This window comes from Eublepharis macularius, chromosome 17 (assembly GCF_028583425.1).
Source record: "Eublepharis macularius isolate TG4126 chromosome 17, MPM_Emac_v1.0, whole genome shotgun sequence".
Classification (NCBI taxonomy): domain Eukaryota; kingdom Metazoa; phylum Chordata; class Lepidosauria; order Squamata; family Eublepharidae; genus Eublepharis; species Eublepharis macularius.
The window spans coordinates 4,589,107-4,606,956 of NC_072806.1; the positions used below are offsets into that span (position 1 = coordinate 4,589,107).

Consider the following 17,850-nt stretch of genomic DNA (forward strand, 5'->3'; position numbering starts at 1 on the left):
CTCGTTCAGGGGATTCTCCGGCATTGTTTCCCCAGTCCGGTGCAAACTTATGTATCTAATCTCCCGATCCCCTGCCTCACCTACGATCTTACAAATCATGAAAGAACAAATTCTGTTTTGTTTCTTAAAAGGAGGTTTGCAGCTCCCCGCCAGTGGCCGATGAGCAAAGCGCAAAAACTGCCCCCTGCACTCACCCAAGATACCACCTAGAGCTCACATAGGAAGTGTAGGATATGAACATAGTATCTATTACACAAATTACTATATTTGCAACTGGAATAAAAGACAAACTTTACATCAGAGGGAAAAGAAAGAGGTATTTGGCTGCCCAAGATCTGAATGGCTAATTTAGGAAAGACAGGTGAAGAGGTGGAAGCTATAAGAGTATCCTATATCTCCCCCCCCCCCCAATTAAAACCCCAGAAGATTTTCCCCAGTGTCGTCCTAGTTAAAAAAAAATTACCATACATTTTCCTTTTCGCTTTTCCTTTATACAACTTAAACCTGCGAGTCATTACTTCTGCACCCTATCTGCTTCCCTGTGTCAATTTTTCCCCTTAAACACACAGAATTTTAATGTTATTGCTGCATTAGTTACAAACGTAAGTGAAATGTAAATGCATTACAGTGGTGTAAAATGAAACCAGAGTCTTCTGACATCTTAAAAGACTAACAATATTTTATTCTAGCTTAGCTTTCATGGACTACGACCCATTTCTTCAAGTGCAAAGAATGGTGCAAAAGAATGTAATAGAAGTATAGAATGTAATAGAATGTAATAGAAAGTAGTAAAAGAAAGAAACAAATTCGAAATGCCAGCAACAGAAACAAGTAACATGGGGAAAAAAGAAAGGGCAAAAACATACAACAAAAAGAAAGAGAAAAAAAGCGCATTTGTCCATCTCTGGTTATTACAACCCCTCACCTCAAGGGAAATTTTAGCAACAAACGGGATCAGTCGCTTCTTCCCATCCAACAAGCTGTAGCTCTTTGGAGAATTTCCAAGCTACCAAGTTTTGATCTAATTCTCACAGGGTTACGCAAACCAAAAATGGAGACGATTTTTTTAAAAAGGAAAATCTCTTCTGTGTTCTTTTCTCATGATGTCCTCTGGGCTTTTCTGCTAAGATCTTGTGCTACGGAAAAAAAAATTAACGTGGGCCAAGATTGTAGTTTGTCTTTGAAGTTTTTGAAGCCTGCGTTTTCTCAAACATACTCAATTTTCATTTTGCTTTCAACGCAAAGGTGATTTTGTAGAAGCGAGGTGGCCCATGATTCAAGGCAAGTGTACATTTCGGCACCGGATTTTAACAGTTTGCACATGAAAAGAAAACTTCCAAATCCCCAGTCCTGTAAAAACAGGCTTGAAAATAGGCAGGTCAAAACTGGTGAAATCTCTGAGGGTACATCTGAGCAGGATTATCAGGGGCAGAAGTAGACTTTTTGGCCCCACCTAGCCTCTTCCCCAGGCCTAGCCAAATACTACTGTTAATATTGCATCAGCAATGTGCACAGCTCTTGACAAGGAAGAGATTAGAGTCTAACATTTGAGTAATGGATGCAATTGGATGCAAGAACTGCTATTCCAGGCTTAGTTCAGGGAGGGGTCTAAAGGGCAGCGTCAAAGGCACAGATTCGATTATGCGAATATAAGCAAATACGCATGCCCTTGAGTTGAATATGCCCAATTTCTCTGCTGGCTGCAAAATTCGGCTGCATCACTTAAGCGCAGTAACCTCCGGTTTCTTCTAGGGCAGGGTATATCTGCACAAGACAGAAGGCCCGGCTCACGTTTTTCTGTTGACCAGAAAAAGCCACCCTAGTGCCAGACAGCTGATGGCCCCTGCTCAAAGCAGGTTGCCAAGGCTGCAGGCCTTTGTGTACGGAGCAACAAAACCTTTGAAGTCATTCGCAAGGAATGCGCTGCCACCACTCCCATCAGGCTGAGAAGAACAGGGGAGGTTTTGTCGCCTCACCTTTCTGCTCTGCTGGCCTTATCTCGCTTGCGCAGAAAAGCCGTGCCCCGTGAGCGGTACCTGCGGAAGTTCCGAAGCCAGCTTATCTGCCTGTTTCATTTTTGCCCTGCCTTTCCTCTAAAGAGCTCAGGGCAGCTGACCTGGTTTTTCTCACCTCCGTTTCATCCTCAGAGCCAACACGAGAATTAAGTAAGGCTGAGAAATACTCCATGAGGAGGACTGGCCGAGGGAGGATTTGAACCCGGGATTCGCTTCCCAGTCCAATCCAATCATTTCACTTTTCTGGGCCACAATCAAAGCCGTGGCAATGCATTGCTCAGGCTGTACAACTTCAGGAAGCAGTGTTTGATATTCACTCCCCATCAAAGAAAATTCTCTGCAGTGAGAAAGTAAGTGTATCCGGGAAAGATATTAGCCCAGCTACTGTCTCCTCAACACGCTCTGTTTCCTGTACTCGTGAGTCTCTGTAACCTCCATCTTGTAATCTGACGCTTTACCCCTTGAATTTGCTTTTTGTAGAAACCGGCCACCAGGATTTTGGGCTAGGGTGAAGAATTCCATGGTACAGCAAGGAAAGTGGAACTCAAACACAGCCTTGCTTCGCATAAACTGTATGACCTCATATTCCATTCTTGATGACTGTGCCACTCTGTGTTCTTCTGGCTTGGCAGAAATTGGAAGAGGCACAGGGTTTGTGCTTTTAAGTTACCGCTGTCCGTGGATATTCTTGTATAAATAGTAAGTAGGAAGAGCCCGGCATGGGGTCAAGGGGAGGAGCTTCTGAGGCCAGTGGGGAGATGGTCTAAACCACCCACCAAGGGTATTCGCTCGCCCTTCCCAAAGCAGCCCCCTCTTTGCAAAGGCAGCATCACACACCTTGCCCTCTCTCTTAGCATGGGGGGAGGACCAAACTAGCAAACTTCCAGCCACTTTCACAGAGCGGCCACCAAAGGCAAGCTGGATTCGGGCCACACAGCCTTCCACTGTGGCCCGGGTTAAATGCACATGCCCCTTGACCTTTGACCATTCAGCCAGAAAAGACTGCTTCCCATTTTCTCCAGGGAAAATAAGCAGCTCCTTGCCCGGGAATGACAAACAACATCTCTGGAGCTCTGCAGGGATACGTCGGAGGAGGTCAGAGAACACAACTCCTTTTCTGCTCGTCCTGGGCTCCGCTTTCAAAACACTCGGAGAACGTCACGCTGCGTGCCAGAGAGTTCTCAGGCCTGGCCCGAACCTTTATCAACAGAAGCTTTTGAGGATTTGGTGCACTGCTCCTTGAAGGCTGCTGTGGGGGCGGGGGGAGGAAAAGAGAAAGTCTGTAATCTCTCCCCTCTAGAGTCGTGATAGGAATGGTATGCAGTCTTGTTAAGAATGCTCTCTTAGCTTGGCACTCGGCCACAGCTGGACACCGCAAGGAATGCAAGAATCCTCCTCCCCTAGCAGCACGAGCTGGCAATGATGCTCTGCTCTGGGTCTCTCCACACATCCTGCCATTACAGCAGGACTAGGGGCTTTGATTCAGCCCCCTAACTCATTTGCAGTGCTCTGGCTGTGCCTTGGTATAATTAAAGTCATAACTAGAGGTGGGCACGGACCGGGAAAAAGGCGGTTTGTGGTTCGTTGCATTTCACGAACCGGCATGAAATTGTCCGGTTCGCAAACCGGTCCGTTTGGTTCATGAATAAATCACTTCCGGCGCAGCAGAAAGTCTGCAGAACCCCCTCCCCACGATTGCCTAGGAAACTGATTGATCGGCGCCAGGCTGTCTGCAGCGACTAACCGAAAAACTAACTGGCCTAAAAATCGTTGTGGTTCATCGTGGTTCGATAGACAAACCGCCTGTTCGCGAACCAAAAAACAGCTCAGTTCATGATGAACTTTGGTTCATATTTCGGTTCGTGCCCACCTCTAGTCATGACTGTAAGACAGCTGAGAGCCAGCACAGGCCCTCAGGCAAAGATTCCTTCTGATTCTCACACCATCCAGATCCAATCCAAACGGCACATTACTTGCTGTTAAGCATGACATCTCAGCCTTCCTACAAGGAATTCAAATTAGCCTACATGACTGGACCGTTTCAATATCCTCTACATGGGGCTGCCCCTTGAAGATGCTTCAGAAGTTTCACTAGTTCATGAAAGGTGGCAGCCAGCATCTTGTGCCAAACAAACAGATATAAAACTGGTATTGCTCCAACCTCCAGCGGCACTTTAGCCAATTAAAATTAGGGTTAGGATCCTTGAATTGGATGTAGATCGAGTGGAGTTAGCTGTGTTAGTCTTTAGTTGCAAAATAGTAAAGAGCCCAATAGCACCTTTAAGATTAACCAACTTTATTGTAGCATAAGCTTTCGAGAACCACAGCTCTTTGCCACCTGATGAAGAGAGCTGTGGTTCTCAAAAGCTTATGCTAAAATCTTAAAGGTGCTACTGGACTCTTTACTATACTGAATTGGATGTGGAAGCAAGCAAAATAATCTGAAGGACTGCCGAGTTACATTTTCAGATCTAAGGAGGTGGCCTTCCTGGGACCTGCCCGATCTGAAGTGGGCAGACCCAGGTTCGAATCCCCGCTCTGCCACGGAAGCTTGATGGGTGACCTTGGGCCAGTCACACACTCTGAGCCTAACCTACCTCACAGGGTTGTTGTGAGGATAAAATGGAGGAGAGGAGAACATTGTAAGCTGCTTTGGATCCCCACTGGAGAGAAAGACAGGGTAAAAATGAAATAAATAAATCTCAACCCTCAACCACAAAGACTGACAAAAAGGGTTCCATCAGTTCCCATCTTCAGCCACAATAAAGGTGCCAGTCTTTAAAACACCACAAGATTCTTTGTCATATTGTTTTTGTAAAATATCCACAAACTGGTTGAAATAGCTAATTTGGGAGGGAAGAGCCTATAATCTGGTTTTATTCAACTGTTATACTGACTAGCTTCCCCTGTGGAAGAGCTTTTAACATTCCAAACACAGTGGGAAATTTGGTAATCCGTACAGAGCTAGTTTTATCTCCTTTCTTTGTCTGTTTAAAGGAGACATCACAGGCCGAACTCTCCTGGCAAAATGCTTACACCCCCCCCCAGGATTACCTCAAATGCCCCAGGCTTGGAAATCAGTTCCCAAATTCAGGAGTCAATCAGTAGCCGCACAGCAACCAAATTCTGTAAACCTCTCTCCCCCCCCCCCCCCATGTCAAATATACAAAGTAGTTTCATTATCAAGTAAAAGAATAAGCAGGAACCTAGCGCAACTTTAAAGACGAGCAGAATTTTATTCCAACATAAATATTCATGGACTAGAGACCACTTCATTAGATGCAATGTAATGAGTAATCATCAGAGAGACATTTATATATGAATTTATGCGGGAGCCAGTAGGGTCGAAAGGCCATGAAATTCAGGAAGTATCGGATGAATAGTAATTATCTCAAATTCAAGAGCAATTAAGGAAAGTACAGAAATGATTCACAATAGCAGTAATTGGCCTCTTGCTGGTTGTACTAACTAGTTAATGCCAGAAACGGCTACAGAGGACCAGGTTTTACCAAGATCATTAATATCTTTAATGACTAAAGAAGTCCAAGTCTTTGTTTAGCCCTCACAGGGAGATTGCATCACACCTCTTGAGACAATAGTTTCACGCCTTCCTCTGCTGTCTGCCCCTATCCTAACAACTGGGGCCCAGAGGTGTCTCTGGATTAAACCTTTGGATTCCACAGCATGCAGCTGCATTTAAAAAGCCTCTCCCCTGGGCCACTGCCTCTGAATTTTAAAGTTTTCTTCTCCTTCTCCTGCTGTACTTTAGAACTATTTAATGCAGCCCGGAGCCCAAGACATTAGCAAAAGGAACAATACAGAGGGCTTCGCCTCTTCTCAGGAATTCTAATCCTCCTTTGCACACGGCTAAGATTAGAACTCCATCGGGAAAGAGAGCAAGGCGAGAGATGCTCCAAGCGTGCATGAAGATATGGGGTTTTGCTCCGAAGTTAGTGAAGCTTTCCCTCCGTAAGCTGCCTGGTGCGCCTGGCACAGCAACTGGTAGCGTCTTGTAGCCTTGCCAAAAACAGAAACAGCAGCCCTGAGTAATGTGCCCCAGTAGGTATCAAGTGAGAACATTAAAAATGTTTTTCATTCTCCACCAAGAAAAGCTGGATTCTGCACCATACATAAATTATGCAAATACATATAATCATCTTGCATAACTTATTCTGTCATCTTTGCTACGCCATGGGATTTTTTCTGGTTTTGAGAGCAATTGGGAAAGGCAGAAGAAATGGCGGCTTTCAGCCTCTGGAAGTTTTAGTCAGATGCCTCTCTGGCCTACAAGCACAGCCCTCCTCCATTGTTTGTCCCCAACTTCTGGTATCCAGGTATACTGCCCCTGAATCTGGAGGTTCGATTCTTAGACACCACCATTAACATGTGCAAAATTGAGCTGAGAGTCTACCTAGTCTAGTATCCTCTTTCCAACAGCAGCCAGCTGAGGGTGGCTGCGACATTACAATTGCCAACTCCAAATTGGGAGATTTGGAAGCAATGCCTGGGGATGGCGGAACTTACAAAGGGGAGGGAGCTCTGATCAGATCAAATAAATCTTCAGGAAGAGGAGGGAGCTCTGTGGGAATATGATGTCATTCAGTCCCCCCTCCAGAGCTGTCATTTCTTCCAAAGGAACTGGTCCCTGCAGTCTGGAGGTCAGTTGCAATTCTGGGAGAATTCCAGACCACGCCTGGAGGTTAGCAACCCTACAGGAAACACTCAAGCAAGGCAGTCGCCTGCCTTGCCAGTGAGGGAGAGACTGAAAGAGGCAAGAACCAGGTTGCTGCTCAGATTCACGGTTTCTGGCAGGTGAAACAGCTCAAAAGAGAAAAATCTATGTGGGATAAACACTGGAGCATTCCACACTGGTAGGTGGCCAGAAGAAATAACTCTGCAAGGAGCTAGGATTACCAATCTCCAGGTAGAACCTAAAATAGTAAAGAGTCCAGAAGCACCTTTAAGACTTACCAACTGTCTTGTAGCATAAGCTTTCGAGAACCACAGCTCTCTTCATCAGATGCAACTTTTTTGTAGCATAAGCTTTCGAGAACCACAGCTCTCTTCGTCAGATGCAACTGTCTTGTAGCATAAGCTTTCGAGAACCACAGCTCTCTTTGTCAGATGCAGGCAGAATCTGGAGGTCTCCCCAAGTCTCCAGGAAGCAGCAAACCCCTCCCCCCTCTCCCAGGGGAGCTGGGAGGGGAAACATAGAACAAGAATGGACTAGCAAAGCCAGGCTTGAATTTTGGGAAGTCCACAGGGCACCTCCAATGCTCGCCAATAACAGGAACAGCTACCAGGCTTATCATGAGAAGCAGGCGCAGGCAGGAAAGGACTCCAAGAGGCCTACAAAACCCACTCTGTGCTCAGATTCCAGCCCATGCTGCACACCAAAGACAACGGGGCTCAAAGAAGTTGGAACTGGAGTTTTTTTGTTTGCCACAAGCCCTTCCTACGCTAAAGATGGGAGGTTTAGCTGGGTGGAGTTGGGGTGGAAGGTGAGAAAGGAAGACACTGACCAAGAAAGGTATGACCAGGCAGAGTTCTGAGTGGAGGACTTGAGACAGCATGCCCAAAATTTTGAGTTTGGAGCAGAGACTCGGACTCCCCCCCCCCCTCGAATTAAAAAGTAAAGCATGCTTCACTCTTGCTCCTGAAAAGCTTTTGGGTTTGCAGGAATAAAGATTACCTGCACTCAAAGGAGCCCACCACTTGTCTTTCTGTGCGAGTCACTATTCCAAGTATATCTTGTTATGGCACTGAGTTAGTTTCCTTCGTCAGCATGAGATAAACTTAAAACAGTGACAACCATAGACACAACAGGCAGCCTCCCTTCTGTGGGGGAATAATTCTGTTTCTCCTTTGCAACTGACGTGAATGAATACCCCCAATGCAGAAAAGGGAAAATTACTTTCCATGCACCCTACTGGAGAATTACTAAAAGGAGGCAAGATTAGAGTTAAATCAAAAAGAGTCCAGTAGCACTAACACGGCTAACTCCTCTGAAGATTAGAGTTGTAACTCAGACAGAGATGCAGCAGACAGACTCTGCCACAGGTAAACATTTGGACCTCACAGGAACTTCTAAGTTCTTGCATGGTGTTCAACATGGTTATCTTGCGCTAGGCAATTTCTGGAGTGCTTAGGATAAAGTAGTTAGGTGCTGAGAAGTAATGGGGTGGATTCTCAAGGATTCACTGCCATAGTAAGGGCCAAGCTACAAGTGACGAATGACACTTGAACGGCAAGTGTATTTCTCCCTGTTCACTTGCCCTCCACGTGATCCACTTGCCGTTCAAGTGTCATTCATCACTTGTAGCTTGGCCCTGAGATAGGTGCTCGGGCACGCTGCAGAAGTGGAGGGGACTAATGACATGTGGGGCCACCCCACAGCTGAATAAAGATGGGGGATTCTGCAAATATGCTGATGTTGCGCAAAACTCACACGAGAAAACGCTATCTTCCGCGGTTTTTCACGATGTTCCACGGCGTTCCGGATGAAGGTAAGCAGCGTGGAAACGGCCATGGTGGGAAGACACCTTGGGGTGGGGGTGGGGGTCCTACTGTTGTTGTTTTTTTAATGCAGTGGGTTAGATGGACTGCTCCAGAAGACATCCATCTTCAAACCCGGGTTGCACAGGGCAACCAAAGTAGGCGGCGGTCAAGAAGGAGGTAATTCAGAGTGGCTCTCCCAAGGAAGCCCAGGGCAGCCTTTACCCAGATCTGCAACGCCAGCTGCAGGAAAGCCATTTGTTTGTCTTACATCAGAGTAACGTGAAACAGAAGCCGGGAACAGCGGTAACATTTGGTTGCGTGAGACTAAGCAGGCCCTTCCCAGCTCAGCTTCCAAGGCATCCTGCCAAGAAAACAGGACATTCTTCAAGAGAGGGATCTGGGCTCCCAGGAAGAATTCCAAAAAAGAATTCCAACCCATTCACCAGCGACCGCCAGCCAGGTCAGCCGGTGAGCAGGAAAGCACAGAGACACCCTTCGAGCTGCAGCTCAGGGCTGAACCAGATGGCACCGGCGGCAGATACAACCACTTGTAAGGTGTGGAGAAGCAAAGAGAAAGCGAACTACCCACTCACCCCCAAATACCGATGAAGCTGACCGACTATACAGTCAGGATTTCTTCACACTAATGCATCGATTTATGAGACTCCCTGTCGCAGAATGACATCATGGTTTCTAGTTTAGACCTTCCCCTCCTCTGCTTTGCATATAAACACGACAGACACACAACAAAGATAGCGGTTACTGCACTATAAGAGCCATGCTGCAGGGCACAGGGCCAGCACCAGCGTTTCTGGTGCCTGGGGCAGCTTCAGGAGTGTTGGTGCGTGCGCACACCCGGCCTGCGTGATGACATCACTGCGTGTGACATCATCATGTGGGGCAGGGCGGCGCACGGGTGGCCCCCCAGCCCTTCCGCTCAGTTGCCTCACATTGCCCCGGCTGCCTGCCAGGCCTGGCCTGCAGTTGTGTGGCAGTGGCGGCGGCAGCAGCACAGAGCAACTGAGCGGGAGGGCTGGGAGGCTGCCCCACGCTGCCGCATGCGCTTCTGGCTGGGCGCAGCAGCTGCGAGCCAGGGACAGCAAGTGGCCAGGGCGGCGCACATGCATCCTTCCTCCAGCTCAGTTGCTCCGCACGCCACCCTGGCCGCCTGCTGCACCTGGCCCACAGCTGTGTGTCGGTGGTGGCGGCGGTGGCAGCAGCAGCAGCAGCACAGAACTCCTGGCTGGGCAATTAAGCTCCGTGGCGCGCCCCCCCCCGGCCACAGCGCCCGCTCCGGCTCCCCCTCGGCGCCTTAGCGCTCAAGGCAGCTGCCAGCCCTGCCCAGGCAAACAAGAGAAGACACTTTTGCACTTCAGTGGGATCTACTTCTTTGTAAACTTTAATCCAGAACAGAGCATAGTTTGGACCAACAAAACACTTCTCTTATTATTTATTTATTTTATACTCTGCCTTTTCCCCCAGTGCGGACCTGAAGCTGCTCACGTCATTCTCCTCTCCTCCATTTTATCTTCACAACAACCCTGTGAAGAAAGTTAGGCTATGAGAGTGTGACTGGCCCAAGCTCACCCAGCAAGGTTCTACGGCAGGATAGGGATTCGAACCCGGGGCCTCCCTGATCAAAGTTTGTTTGTTTTTGATTTTTATTCCACCCTCCCCGCGCAGGCAAGCTCAGGGCGGATTACACTCCATAAAAACATTACAATATAATTTACACTTTAAAATAATTTAAAATAACAATAGCAAACAGTCCAATATAAATATTTAAAATAATATAAGATAGCAGCACTCAACCAATAGGAATGGAAGGTGATGTGTCAAAGATCACACAGAATTCAAGTTGTAATTCATCAGTACGCCTGCAGTCCCTAGCAGGGCTAATAGTGCCTCCTGGGGCCATTTCAGATCAGGACAATGACGTGGAGAGAAGTTCTAAGCTCCCTCTCTCCATGAGGTGTGGTCCCAGTCTTCTGTGTGCCTGAGAAGCATGAAACTTCAGAACCTGTCTTTTCACCCAACCCAGGAATACACCTTTTACCTAGCAGAGGAAAACAAAATTCTGTGTCTGTTTTCTTGATTGTCCTGGCTGAACCACGATGTCCATTACAATTACTTGGTAAACATTTCGCCAGATCCTTTGCATCTTCTGCCCAAACACAGCTCTGGGAAAATACCTCCTGTTTTTTTGCAGATGTGAATAGAGATTTACATCTAGTTGCTGCTATGGTTTGGTTGTGTTAGCTCAGTTGTAGGATTGCCACTCCTCTGTGCTTGGTTTATATTATGATCCAACACTCTAACCACTACACTGCACTGCCTCTCACTTTTATTCCAGTTCCTCCCATGTCCTTTAGATGAGAAAACAGCAACTGGCCACTCCAGAATGTCACACCGTAGCACTGCAAAGCTGCTGTAAAGCTGCCATAAAACAAACTGCTGGAACATGAAGTATTGCCCCCTCCCATCTCCAGAGGGGTTGAGCACCTTAGGCCTATTTTGAAGGCCATAACAACAACAACAACAACAACATTTGATTTATATACCGCCCTTCAGGACAACTTAATGCCCACTTAGAGCGGTTTACAAAGTATGCCATTATTATCCCCACAACAATAATCACCCTGTGTGGTGGGTGGGGCTGAGAGAGCTCCAAGAAGCTGTGATTGACACAAGGTCACCCAGCTGGCTTCAAGTGGAGGACTGGGGAATCAAACCTGGCTCTCCAGATTAGAGTCCTGCCGCTCTTAACCACTACACCAAACTGGCTCGTAATAAAATTCGTAATAAAACTTCGAGCACATGACCTAAGTGAGCGCTTGTGAGTTTGTGCGCATGATCAGAAGTCACCAATGTGCATTTAAGATTTTTTTTTCCAAACAAGTTTTTAAAACGCAATCAATCCAGCAAAGACGTCCTTAACATTTTGGTGTTTGAAAGCTTCAATGCCGCTCTACTGAGCGTTTGCCTTTTGGATGCCTGATAATGAACAGGCTGGTCCGCCCACACAATTCTCATACCCTCCAGTCTTTCACAGATGAAAATACAGACCCCTCTTGTGTACTTGAGAACACCCCTATTCACAGCCGAAGGACTGTGGCATGGGCAGCCCTCCTCCCCCGTATGGTACACATCATTCGTCTGTCTATTGTAAGCTGCGTGCATTTATTCTGCAACCGTCTGTTCTGCACGGACTTCAAAGACAAGAGGGGTTTGTTCCTTCGATTCAAGGAACTCTCAAGTTAAAAAAATCGTTAATGGTTCTATATTATCAGCAGGTTTTTTAAAAAAACTTATCAGTCGCAGTGCCTGAAATGTCAGATTGGGAACCACATGGGACCTTTGCATCCATGCTCAAACATCTACGCACACATCTCCTGGACTCAAGATATATCTGCTCCCTCAAACTAAACGAGAGCCCTAGAGAGAGCCACTGGCATCAAAATTTCACCTGAGGGAATAGAGGCAATTATGGATTGCAACATTTGCAGCCTGCATAGACGGCCATGGAGAGGGGTAGCCGTGGAAGATGTGCCCACGCATGACATCCTTTTGTAGTACACTGCTGTCCAGAAAGAGAAAAGACAGAATCAAGTCTCCTTCTAGTTTTCCAAAGCGTTTGTTGCCTGGTTGCCCAAAACTAAATCACCAACAAGTGGCTATTTATAAGCCCGGAGTCTAGAGCAGACCCCAGTGCTCCTGGGATGCTGATAGGTTTCATCACGTTATGGAGCTCAGAACGAGCATGCAATAAGGGATACAGCTCTAGCTCTAGGTGTCTGAAGAAGGGAGTTCTGACACTCAAAAGCTTACACCCTGAAAATCTTGTTGATTGCTAAGGTGCCACTGGACTCCAATCCTGCAGTTCCAGGCAAAGGAATGAAGCTGTCAGTCCCTGGCAGTTAAATCTCCAAGTTCTCCACAGTTAACACACAGGTGTTCCAGCTGAAGTAACTTTATTAGAGATCCATTCAGTACAAGGTGCTCAGACAGTGAAATTGGCAGAAGTGACGTATGTGGGGCTAGCAATGTTAGTTATAGGGAATATTCCTGCCTTTGGGAAAGAAGACCGAGACTGTTAACGAGTGGGGGGGGGGGGGTGAGACACTGTCTTAGAGTAAACAGTGAGAAAGATGAGCTTATCTTTGGTTCTCAAGAAGGATACATTTCGAGCCAGTTTCAGCTGGCAGTCAAGGACACTGGCTCAGTGGAATGAGAAAGAGAAAGTGAACATTTGCGAGATAACCTGCTGGCATTGCAGCAAGAAAGAACTTCCCATACTCTCAGAGACCAGAGGCAGAGCCCATATACATTCATGGCAGATATGCAGGAGGCATATATGACAGAACCAGAAAGTTGGTAGTTTGCGGCAATGCGACCTTCTGGGGATTCACATGGATTCTTTTGTGGCATGGGAGGGAAGGCGGCAGGGTAAAGCCGGATCTCATCAGATCTCGGAAGCTAAGGAAGGTCAATTCTTGGATGGGCAACCACCAAGGAAGGCTCTTCGGAAGAAGGCAACGGCAACCCCCTTCTGCTTCTCTCTTGCCTTGAAACCCCCAGCCGGGGTTGTCGTAAGTTGATTGTGACTTGGCAGAACTTTACACATTTTGTAGTAATGTAGGAAGTCTTGAATCTGTTGGAATTCTCCACCACATCCTCCTGCAACCCATTTTGTCACAGAGAGGTTGGAAGGGGAACTGCATAGGATTTAAAGGAGAAGAAAAGACAGAGGAAGCAGTCAAAGCAATGCCCTCCTGAACTCTTCCCCCTCCCCTCCTCTTACATACCTAGCAGGCAGCGGCATCTAACTAAAATGGGGATTATCCTCAAAACTTGGGATTAAGGTGCTCAGTGTCCGAGCACCTGCTTCGCATGTTTATAATCGCATGTTCGTGATAAAAGGTTGCCTTGAGAAAATGACTAGGAGGAGGCTGCCTGTCGCAACTCTGCACAGGCCTGCGGTTACTCCTCCTTCGGAACAGTAGCTCACGCGGAAAACAGAGGGTGTTGGCTCCTATGCAGGCAAATTGTTCAGCCATATCAGGAGCGACCAAAACGACCCACTTACTCGCCCCTTCATAGAAGGCAAATGAACACAGTGAAGTATACAGAGACACAACGGGCAGCCTCTTATGAGGACAGGCAATCCTGCTGTGCCTCAGGATCCTGAGCGAGCAAATGAATGATACAATCTTACAGGAGGAAGGCATGCACTCCTGTCCCGAGCAGAGGCTGACTGGAATGAGGCAAGTTCACAGCACTGAATCTCGCAGGGGCACAATGGGAACCCTCTTATGTGAATGGGTAACTTGGGACTCGCAGGACACTTTAGGCTGCTTCGGAAAGCTGGGCACAATTCCAATTCCAAATTGGAGAACCGCTGCCTTCCACCCAACTGCAGAAGCAATTGGCTCACAAGCTGGGGCGTGCCTGATGAGGCATCGGCCCTTGCGAGGAGGAAACCAAAAATTAGAAGATGGCCGTGAACTTGTGCATCTGGTTTCTTTGCCCCTAGATAGGGGGTGGGGGTGGCGAGATGAATGGGAGGCAATTTAACAAGAGTGGCGAGCACCCAAGGAGGAAAGGAAAGCCCTGCCGGCAAAGGAAGGGAAGCGGAATACAGCGGCAGCTCTGTCAAGCTCATTTGCGTTGCCCGCCATGGCACACTGCCTCCCCCCCCGCCCACAAAGCGGAGGGATCTGATTAGGATCAAAACCCAGCATCCGGTGGCAAACACCACCTCTTCTCCAGGGCAAGGAAAAATCTCTCTCAGCAAAGAAGAGAGAGAAAGAAAGAGAGCAAGGCTTGGAAACTCATAACTGTGTACCAACAAGCCTATCGAACGTCATCGGAGGGCTTGCCGTTTTACTGCCCATGCTTAGTAAAACAAGAGGCATCTCAAAACCAGCACATGTACAAGACCTTCCAAGGGACGTAGAAGCCCCATCTTGGACCCAAAACCGATTGCCTCTCACAACTGGGCCAGGAGACAGGACAGTCAGGTCACCTCCGTCTGCTTACATTTAAAGTCAGACTTATAAATAGCTTCTTGTCTAGCCAACACAGTCAGACGGGGGGAAGGAATTCCATGCAAAGCATTATTATCAAAGGCATCAGAAATAAAAGAGCCACTTATCATAATATCTTCATATAAACTTGGTGGCGCTTGGAATACAGTGGCTAGTTCTTGTCTTCTTGTAGCTGCCTTGCAAAAAAAAGGGGGGGGCTGGAAAGGGGGCAACCCAAAGTGGCCAAGAATTAGCACCTTCCCTGTGAAAAAAGACAAAGGCAAGCGGGGGGGGGGGGCAAATTTTAGATCTGAAAAAGGAAAAGTGGGGGAGCTAAACAAAGGTTCATTTAATTATGCATGGTACAGAGAGATGTTTTCAGCCTCTTCTATAATTTCAGAATTTGGGGCACTCCCAAAGAAACCGTCTGGCAGAAGATTCAGGAGAGACTTCATTCAGGAGAGACACATTCAGTCATTCGAAATATGGAAGCAATTTGCTACCATAAAATGTGGCGATGGCTACTGGTTTACGTGGCTTTAAAAAGGGATTTGACAGATTCATGGAGAAGAGGCCTGTCAACAGCCATTAAGCCGTGAAGCCTCACGGGGACCTCCACGTACAGAGGTAACCTCTGAGTCTCAGCTGATGGGAGGGGGGGCAACAGGGCGAGGTTTTAATTTCCATGCCCTGTTTGAAGCCCTTCCCAGGGTCACTGGTTGGCGATGGAGGAAAACAGGAAGTGGGATGCAAGAGACCTTTGGTCTGATCCAACAGAGATCATTTTTATCTTCTTGCGTTCTCCACGTGCTGTCCATCACCCTTACCCTCAAGGGGCTTTGGGATCTCCACCAACCACTGCAGGAACGTGATAAGACAAGAAGAGGATGTTTCTCTTTCATGGAGGAAGGGTCACTTGCACAGCTGACCGGGGGAGGGGGGGTAGAAATCATGTGACAGGATGATGTAGTTTGGGAAAAGGTTGGGATCACAGGCGAGGTCCAAAGCGACTTCCGTTGGGGGTCGTAGAGGGAACGGAAAACAGCTGCAGACCTCCTGCCTTTCTTCATAGAAGTCTATTCTCCCCATGAATCTAATTCCGGTTTCCACCATCGCAGTAGGATACCCCCTGTTGAGCTGTTTGTTTATCCTCGGTTCCATTCTATCTCATTCAAGGCAGCTGCCAGAGAATCAAAACAACCAGAGGAATTCCCATTTGCCAGCCCTAAGCCAGTGCATCCAGTGGCTGTGAGTTCCGTAAACAAATTATGTATTGGGTGAAGGAGGATTTTCCTTTGCCGGGCCTGAACCTGCTGAACACCAATGTCACCGAGTGAAAAGCTGACCGCCGCTCCTTGCCAACAGATTTATTGACCCTACAAAAAACTAAGACTTTTCCAAAGATGAACAATGCAGTATTAGCTGGGGTTACAAGAATGAAAAACGGGGTTAGATCCTAAAACAAATCCCATTGATCAAGCCTTTGGCGAGATGCAGGTCTCTTCTCCCTCTGTTGAAAATTAAACAGTAAGCACCGCAGGGCAAGAGCTTTCTTCTTCCTTTGCGCTACAAAGTGCCATATACAAGGATGATGTAATAATAAAACAGTTTAGCACACCAATTAGTTTAATAAATTTAAAATATGCTGACTGATTTAAGAAGTGCCAAATTACTCAGTCAGCAGTTTTTAAAAGCATTATTTTTTAAATAGAAATGTTTATACAAACTGCAGATGTCACGTGCTACCTTTGTTTAAAAAAGCATTCCCTTCTTTGTGGAAGTGAAGGCATGCATCTTCTCTCCTGCACAGGAAGTGAACACCTCTTCTAGGATAAGTAATGCTTACTGAAACACATGCTTGCATTCATTCGCCTGAATGTAGTATGCTTAAAACAATGCCTTTTTTCTCATATGCAAATATATGCAGAGCAAACTGACTGGATGACTAAGCTCACAAAATTAATAAACCGTGGGAGAAGATGGGAAAATTGCCTTCCTCTAGCACAACTGCTTAGTATCCGATGTGAAGATTTCTGTAACTTTGGAGAGAGAGCTTTTCCTGCCCTTTCCATAGCACTGCCTGCCCTTCACTGGTGTGTGTGTGTGGGGGGGGGGCACCTGGCACCCCCTACCACATTCCCATCAGCCGTTTCCAGCTTTGATGACAACAGAGGTCGATCTTCCCAAGCTCCGCTCTTCGACCCCCCACCTCCAATTTCCTCTTTCCCAGAATGAACCCGGGAGCTCAAAAGCGAGGCGGCTTGAGGGTCAAGCTGAAGGGATCCGCTGGGCAAGGGCCCTCGACGTTCCTGCCCCTCCCACATACAGACGAGGGATACGGCAACACAAATTTCATCGACAGCCGAGTCCATTCCGCTGAACTTTCAAAACGGGCTGGCTCACCTCTCAGGAAAATGGGACATTTGTCCTGACGGCTGGAGAGCAAGCTACTTTAACTGACTCTTGTGGCAGGTTTGAGGGAAGAGAGAAGATTGCGATTGCCTCTCTTGCCAGCAGAAACCCTCGTTGGGGGGGCTCTGTCTTCAGAGGTTAGGCATGTGGCTACCGGAGGCTGGCTCCAGGTTGGGGGGGTGGGGCTGGGCAAGATCCCTCCCAGGAGCTGACCCCTGTATTAAACACCCTGTTGCCACAGTGCTATGTTGGGCACACACCCGTCCACCGATGGGAGCAAAACATTCACACGGTTTAAACCCTCCTGTTGGAATAGGGGGCCTCTGAGCAACCTCCGTTCCATGCAACGTGAATCACCGGTCACTGATGGGCCCTCGGATCAGTCCAGGGCCTCAAAACAAACCACCATATTGACCCTAGACCTCGCCCCTGGCTGGAGATAGGGCCTTCGGTGGTGGTATCCCAGCGGGACCCCTTTTAAACGCTTGGGTCAATCTCAAGCTTGAACAGAGTCAGCATCTTTCTGCTTCTCACTGTAGCTTGAGCCGTTTGCGGCCTCTCATGGCGGTAAATGTTATTCCGGCTTTTATTTCACTGTATGTGTTTATCGGTCGTGTGCGGACTGAAAGGTGGAGTAAGCATGTTTAAAAGAAAAGTATTTTTTAAGCCTGGAAGAAGAATCACAGGGCTGAATTCCAAGCCCTGTTAAGAGATAATCTTCCTTTTGTGCCGATCTAAAGGAAACAGAGGAGTTGAAAGCTGCCCCTCAGCACCACATCTGCCCAGACTGGATGAGACTTGCCCTGCAGAGTTTGGATGGCTCAGCCCACAGCAGGCAAGACTGCCTGGCATGGATGCTGCTGGCATGCCAATTAACCCACTAGCAGGATACGGTTCCC

At 47.6% G+C, this 17,850-nt stretch overlaps 1 protein-coding gene and 1 long non-coding RNA gene across 2 annotated transcripts in view; one reads left to right on the forward strand and one right to left on the reverse strand.

The window, feature by feature from the left end:
• The window catches only part of AGRN (agrin), a 297,229-nt gene that overhangs the window by 218,764 nt on the left and 60,615 nt on the right, over positions 1 to 17,850 (reverse strand). The window lies entirely within an intron of this gene.
• LOC129344552 (uncharacterized) lies at positions 2,115 to 4,730 on the forward strand. Its single transcript, XR_008598403.1, has 3 exons — positions 2,115 to 2,365; positions 2,496 to 2,714; positions 3,038 to 4,730. It is a non-coding gene; the product is annotated as an uncharacterized LOC129344552 (long non-coding RNA).